The 7,526-nt window shown below is 52.8% G+C and overlaps 1 long non-coding RNA gene across 1 annotated transcript; it reads left to right on the top strand.

Moving 5' to 3' along the window:
* Positions 1 to 2,589: 2,589 nt before the first annotated feature.
* Positions 2,590 to 7,453, top strand: LOC118159007. The gene is made up of 3 exons (XR_004746968.1): positions 2,590 to 2,601; positions 3,249 to 3,250; positions 7,385 to 7,453. It is a non-coding gene; the product is annotated as an uncharacterized LOC118159007 (long non-coding RNA).
* Positions 7,454 to 7,526: the final 73 nt, after the last annotated feature.

Below are 7,526 nucleotides of genomic sequence, written 5' to 3'. Positions count from 1 at the left end.
GATGTCAAGAAGGCATTGAGAATCTCAGCCTTTTCCTTATCCTCAGTAATCATGTTCAGGAAAGAATGCAGATTCTCCTTGGTCCGCCTCTTTTTGTTAATAGATTTGTAAAAAGATTTTTTGTTATCTTTAACCACAGTGGCCAGGTTGAGCTCATGCTGGGCTTTTGCCTTTCCGATTTTTTCCCTGTGTATGCTAGAAACACCTTTGCACTTTCCCCGGGTTTTCTGTCCCTTCTTTCACTCGACATAAGCTCTCTTTTTTCTCACAGACACTCAGCAAATGTTCCCCATTCAGACACGCCAGTCTTCTTCCCTGCTGTCTCATTTCAAGGCACATGGGACAGCCTGCTCCTGCACAATTCAGACTTCCTTCTAGAGGAGTATCCAGCCTTCCTGCACCCCCTGGCCTTTCAGGATTGACTCCCAAGGAATCCTCCTGACCAGAGTCCTGAACAGCTCATAGTCTGCCCTCTGGAAGTCCAAGAGGGCAGTTTTACTGACATCCCTCCTGTCTTCACCAAGAATAGACAGCTCTACCATTTTTCGGTCACTCTGCCCAAGACCGCTCCCTACTACCACATCTCCCACCAGTCCTTCTCTGTTCATGAACAGCAGGTCTAACAGGGCACACCCCTGGTAAGCTCACTAACCAGCCGAGTCAGGAAGCTCTCTTCCACACACTCCAGGAACCTCCTAGACCACTTTCTCTGAGCTGTATTGTTTTCCCAAAGTCTGTCCGGGAACTTTAAGTCCCCCATGAGTACAGGTGCTGACAATTGCATGACTTCCACCAACTGCTTGTAGAACACTTCATCCATTTCTTCATCCTCATTTGGAGGTCTATAACAGACCCCGCCAGGATGTCTATCTTATTGGCTTTCCCCTTGGTCCTTATTCATAGGGACATAACCATATCATCCCCAGCCCTGAGCTGGTCAACTTCGAAACCCTCTCTGATATGAAGAGCCACACCACTGCCCCTCCTTTGTTGCCTGTCCCTTCTGAAGAGCTTATAGCCATCCTTTGCAGCACTCCAGGGCAGAGAATGGATTGAAAGCAGCCCTGAGGAGAAGAACGTGGGGGTGTTGGTGGATGCAAAGCTCACCATGAACAGGCAGCATGTGCTCGCAGCCCAGAAAGCCAACCATATCCTGGGCTACATCAAAAGAACATGGCCAGCAGGGCAGGGGAGGGGATTTGCCCCCTCTACTCTGCTCTCATGAAACCCCACCCAGAGTACTTTGTTCAGCTCTGGGGCCCCTAGCACAAGAAGGAAGTGGGAATATTAGAACGAGTCCAGAGGAGGGCCACAAAGATGATCACAGGGCTTGCGGACTTCTCCTATGAAGACAGGCTGAGAGAGTTGTGGTTGTTCAGCTTGCAGAAGAGAATACTCTGGGGAGACCTTCTAGCAGCCTTACAATACCTAAAGGGAGCCTACAGAAAAGCTGGGGGGAGACTCTTTATCAGGGAGTGTAGTGATAGAACAAGGGAGGACAAGGACTGGGAGAAGAAATCATTGAGAGCAGCTCTGCAGAGAAAGGTAATTCTTGGAATTCACACTTTTTCTGATATGAGGAACAATAGTGCTGGAAATGAGTTTCCTTCCTCAGTGGAGAGAAGGAAGAACAGTGATTGCATCAGTCTGTTTCAGGTTGGATTCCCCTGGAGGCCCAGGGACTTGTCAAGATCTCCCTGTGCTGCTGAGCTATGACGGGCTCATGGGCCCATGGGAGCTCCTGGCAAGCGGGCAGTGCTGCAGAGAGACAGCTCTGCCCAGGAGCAGCTCCTCTGCACAGCGCAGCAGGGCTGGGGGCACTGCCTGCAGGGGACAAGGGCAGCTGAGAGAAGGGAGGGAGATGTTAAAGGCAGTGTGGCGGGGGGATGCTGAGAGCTCAGTGTGGGAGAAACCTTCACAGACCTGAACAGGGTAAGTCTCTGGCTACGGGGCAACACAGCTGTTTTTCCTGGTGCCATCTCCAGAATTCATAGCAAATCCCACAGCTTGTGGAGGCTTTCAGGAGGACTCTACTATCTCTACTGTTTGAAGGACAAGCTCCAGAGCAGAGATTATCATCCAAAGCTGTCAGAGGGACAGGACATGAAGGTTCCTTCAAGCAGAGCCAGCTGCAGGATGTGCAGGGGCTGTGTGGCTGTGTGCCGGGGTAGGGTCTCTGCCACCTGCCAGGCTCAGGTCTCAGCCTGCCCAGGGAGCTGCCCAGGGTGCTGTGGGGAGAAGTTGTGAGTGGAAGGAGTCCCCTGTCCCCCCCTCCAGCTGGGCAGGGCACGGTCCTGCTGGTGTCCAGAGGCTGCTGCCTAGGTCAGGCTGCTCACAGCTCCACAGCACCCCCAGGGCATCTCTCAGGGAGATTCTTGAAAAGGAAAAAAATGCCTACACTACCAGAAGGAAAGGAATTCCAGTCTCTCATCTTTCCCTTTCCTGTCCTGAAGGGCTCTCAGGACAGGTCAGAGCAGCTCCTTTGCCACTGAACACAGGAATATGTTCCAGAAAAGTGCCTTGGGAAAGGTTGTTTCTGTAGGGCAGAAATGAGCACACAGAGCATGGGACGGGCTCTGTGAACAATGGCAGGGAGGAGATGTGGGGACAGGGAAGCAGCTGTCAACAGGGACAACTCGAGGCAGCAGAGACCAGGGCAGGGAGGGGGAGGGAGCTGCTGCCTGAAACACCAAGGGAGGGGGGATTCAGGCACCCCCTGCCAGGCCTTCAGTGCAGGCACCTTCCCTGCAAGAAAACCCTGCTCTCCTCTGCCACCCAGCAAAACCTCTGCCCTCAGGGGCTTTATGGCTTGAGCCACCTCCTCCTCAGCTGGACCTCCAGGAGAGGAGAGTAGCCTCTGTCCTGCACTGTGATACACCACAATGAGGCTAAGATTAGGCACCTGCCCTGCAGTGTCACTTCCATAGATGACATGCAAGTTTTGTAAGATTTCCTTACCTGCCCATTGTGGTGGTTTCAGTTGGGTGGGTGGCCAAATTCCGACACAGCTGCTCTCTCACTCCCCCTCCTCATAGGCAAAGGGGGAGGAAATATGATGAAAGTGGCTCAAAGGTTGAGATAAGGACAGGGAGATCGCCTAATAATTATCATCATGGGCAAAACAGACTCAGAGTAGGAAGATATTAAAATTTATTGTCTATTACTAACAAGACAGAGAAGTGAGAAACAAAGGAAGAAACCAAAAACACCTTCCCCCCATCTGCCCTTTTCCACCTCCTCCCCCCGAGTGGTGCAGGGGAACGGGGGTTGTGGTCAGTCTATAGCACTTTGTCTCTGCTGCTCCTTCTCTGTCAGTCTCATCCCCTGCTCCTACGTGGTGTCCCTCCCACGGGATGCCAGCCTTCCCGAATTGATCCTGTGTGGGCTTCCAACAGGCAGCAGCTCTTCAAGAACTGCACCAGATATGGGTCCGTACCACAGGGTCCATCCATCAGGAGCAAATTGCTCCAATGTGGGTCCCCCAAGGGCAGCAGCTCCTGCCAGGTCACCTCCTCCTGTGTGGGCTTCTCTCCACAGGCTACAGCTCTGGCCCAGAATCTGCTCCGGTGGGGGTCCTCCACAGGCTGGAGCCTTCATCCATGAAGGTCCACTTGCTCCACTGGGGGCTCCACAGATCCACTGTGGAAGCCTGTTTCGCTGTGGTACTCCATGGGCTACAGGGGGACAACCTGCTTCACGATGGTCCTCACCACCGGGGAATTCTGCTCCGGCACCTGGAGCACCTCTCCCCCTCCTTTTAAACTGGCCTTAGTGCCTGCAAGTCTGTTTCTCACTCCTCTCTCTCTCAGCTGCTGTGCAGCCACTTCTTTTTTTCCCCTTTCTTAAATATGCTCTCACAGAGGCACAAACAACATTGCTTATTGGCTCGGCTGTGGTCAGCATTGGGCCCTTATCTAACATGGGGCACCTTCTAGATTCTTCTCCCAGAAGCCACCCCGATGCGCCCCTGCTACCAAAACTTTGCCACATAAACCCACTACAGCCATCTGCCTTCCGCTGTGTCAGCCGGCTGGAGCATTGTGGTATTCTTTCTTATTTCTCCACCTGTGTTGGTTCTCCTACTGTCTTTATCTGGGGTGCAGGTGGGTGTGAGCTTCTGTTCTGAACTGGACTGCTGGGGCCCTGCCCTGAGGGTGTCTTCTGGGGAACAAAGTACCCAAAATACATTTTAAACTCTCAGACATGCTGTCATTTAATTAGGAGGGTTGTTGAATGAGAAGGCTCATTTGTCATTCACCTCAGGGAACGGTCATTTCTGTAGAGAGGAGGACTGGCTTTTGCTCAGAGAGATCTGCCTAACTAGCCACTTTTTCCTTCTCCTAGAGCAGGTCTGCAAACCCTGAGGCATTAAATGTCCAACAACAGCTTCCCCACTGAGTGTCTCCTCCTGCCATTAGCAGACACACGCGAGCTGCAGCTCCTGCACTTTGGGCTCTTCCTGGGCATCTACCTGGCTGCCCTCCTGGGCAACGGCCTCATCCTCACTGCCGTAGTCTGCGACCACCACCTCCACACCCCCATGTACTTCTTCCTCCTCAACCTCGCCCTCCTCGACCTGGGCTCCATCTCCACCACTGTCCCCAAAGCCATGGCCAACTCCCTGTGGGACACAACATTAATTACCTATGCAGGCTGTGCTACCCAGGTCTTTATGTTTGTCGCCTTTGTCACAGGAGAGTTTTTTCTTCTCACCATCATGGCCTATGACCGTTATGTTGCCATCTCCAAACCCCTGCACTATGGGACAATAATGGACAGCAGAACTTGTGTCAACATGGCAGCAGCTGCCTGGGGCAGTACTTTTCTCTATGCTGTGCTGCACACTGCCAATACCTTTTCCCTCCCTCTCTGCCAAGGCAATGTCCTGGACCAGTTCTTCTGTGAAATTCCCCAGATCCTCAAGCTCTCCTGCTCAGATGCCTATATCAAAGAGGCTAAACTTATTGTGGTTAGTGCTTGTTTATTATTTGGGTGTTTCATTTTCATTGTGCTCTCCTATGTGCAGATCTTCAGAGCCGTGCTGAGTATCCCTTCAAAGCAGGGCCAAGACAAAGCCTTTTCCACATGCCTCCCTCACCTGGCTGTGGTCTCCCTGTTCATCAGCACTGCAGTATTTTCCTACCTGAAGCCACTCAGTATGTCCTCCTCCTCCCTGAATCTTTTGCTGGCAGTTCTGTACTCGGTGGTGCCTCCAGCACTGAACCCCCTTGTCTACAGCATGAGGAACCAGGAGCTGAAGGATGCAGTGTGGAAACTGATGACTGAGTATTTTTTGCTAAGACGAGCAATAGACTGCCTGTCTTCTTCTTCATCTCACTCATAATTTAACACAATACGACATGAAGAAATTTGATTGTTCATCCCCTTCCATTTCACTATCTTCCTTTCTCTTATGATTTCAACGTTTGGTATAAATGTGGATCCAAACTCTCTGACACTTTAAATAAAGGAAAAGATTCTGAAGTGTCTTGCTTGTCTGGGATCTTTTCTTGGAGTTCTGTGGTAGAACTGCAGTGGCACTTGACTGTGTGAGGAGAGGAAGGGAAAAAGATTTCAGGCACTGCAGCACTGTCAGGTTGTCCCAGGGCTTGGTCTTTCCTGAGATGCTCTCTTTAACCTTTGACATTCTCCTTCAGAGTCCTTGTGCTGTTGTGAGGACTGATTGCTCTTGTTGCTTGTTCACCGTGCTGCTGTGGGGCAGTCCTGGGTCCACAGACACGGACAGGCCAGGGGCACTTCTCTAACACAGCTGGCTCTGTACCAGCAGCTGCAGCATAAAAGGGGATCTGCTGTGGGCAGTGCCTGAAGGCTCAGCTCTTCTCCCAGAGCTGCTCTCATGGATACTGCAAAGAAATAGACTTGAAGGAGGTTACTTGCTTTTCTTGTTTCAGTGTGGGCTCAGGGAGATGAGATCGGGGTTCCAGGATCAGGATTTAGGAAGAGGGCTGATTCCCATCCTGCCTATTCATGCCCAGCAGCTATAGCTATGGTGAATGCACCTGCCTGTGCCCACAGCATGCAAAAGGGCTGATGGCAGGCAGGCATCTTTCTGGAGGGAAGCAGGAGTTACCAGCAGAATCCAGGGGACTGGCAGGGACAGTATGTGCCAGGGAGTCAGCAGGGCAAGGAGCCCAGAGAGCACGAGAGTGTCCAAGGTGGAGCCACCCAGAGAGAAGTGTGACTCCGAGACTTGGTGGAAACAAGGTGTTTTTCAAGTGTGTTAGAGATATATTTAATTAAGGTGAAGGGCCCTGTAGTGACTTGCTTGACTGAGATCATTCCTCAGAGACCTGTGGTGTACCTGCAGGGGCACATAGTTGTGTGCAGAGGTGGAGGGGAGAAGAGTCCTGCAAAGCAGTACTGCCAAGGTGTCCCAGGGCTTAGTCTTTCCTGAGCTTCTCTCTTTCACCTCCCACATTCTCCACCTGAGCCCTTGTGTGGTTGTTGGGACTGATTGCTCCTGTCATCTTTCTGGAAGGAAAGGCGTCTTTCTGGAGGGAAGAAGGAGCTGCCAGTAGAGAGTAGGGAATTGGCAGGGGCAGTGTGTGCCAGGGAGTCAGTAGGGAATGGAGCCCAAAGAACCTGAGCCTGTCAAAGGTGGAGACACCCAGAGATAAAGTGCTAAATCTGGGATGGAACAGGCAAAGGAGAGCTCTTCAGCTCCAGGGAACCCAGCAGGCATAGGGAAAGCTGTCTGCTGAATTAGTTGTTATACCTCTGGTGAAATTCCATGGACTAGACAGAGTGAATAACCCCCAAACATCTCCCAGCATTGGGAATGACATGGACTCAACAATCCTTGTGGGTCCCTTCCAGCTCGGGCTATTCCATGAGTCTCTGACTCTGAAGAAGACCGGCTATCTGTGCGCACCCTCCATGGCCACAGAACCCCTTGGATGGGAGGCAGGCAGTGGCAGTGCCCCCCACCAGCTGGCTCTGCCTTCCCAGCCTGACCAGCACGGCCCTACAGAGTGCCCCCACAACCCCCCACACCACAGCCCCCTCGCTCTGCAGAGCAGCAGTGCCAGCTTGGGGGCTGTGGGCAGCATGGGCAGGGGCTGCAGGAATGGCTGCTCAGGCCAGCCCAGAGGTGCTGGGCTGTGGCAAGGCTGTGTGTGACCTGGGGTGTCCTGGGAGCAGAGCAGGGTGCTGTGTGTGCGCAGTGGTGCTTCCTGAGGAGCCCCAGGGCCAGCAGTGTTGTGTAGTGTTGTTCTGGGGAGTGGGGTTGGCCTGGGGGGCTGCAGGCTTCCCTGGTTATTGAGGTACGGGGGGGGGGGGGGGGGGGGGGGGCCGGGCGGGGAAGGAAAAAGTAACCCGCCCACCCACCTTTGAAAATCCATTTGCTGCTTTGTGGCCAGCCCAGTCCCACTCTACTCTGCGCTGGTGTGGCCTCACCTCGAGTACTGTGTGAAGTTCTGGGCACCACACTACACAAAGGACATTAAAGTGTTGGCTAGTGTCCAGAGGAGGGCTACAAAGATGGTGAAGGGCCTAGAAGGGAAGAC

The sequence above is a fragment of the Oxyura jamaicensis genome, unplaced genomic scaffold, assembly GCF_011077185.1.
Source record: "Oxyura jamaicensis isolate SHBP4307 breed ruddy duck unplaced genomic scaffold, BPBGC_Ojam_1.0 oxyUn_random_OJ64730, whole genome shotgun sequence".
NCBI classification, from domain to species: domain Eukaryota; kingdom Metazoa; phylum Chordata; class Aves; order Anseriformes; family Anatidae; genus Oxyura; species Oxyura jamaicensis.
Note: the sequence above shows the minus strand (reverse complement) of the source record. Positions and strands in the feature narration are given on the sequence as shown.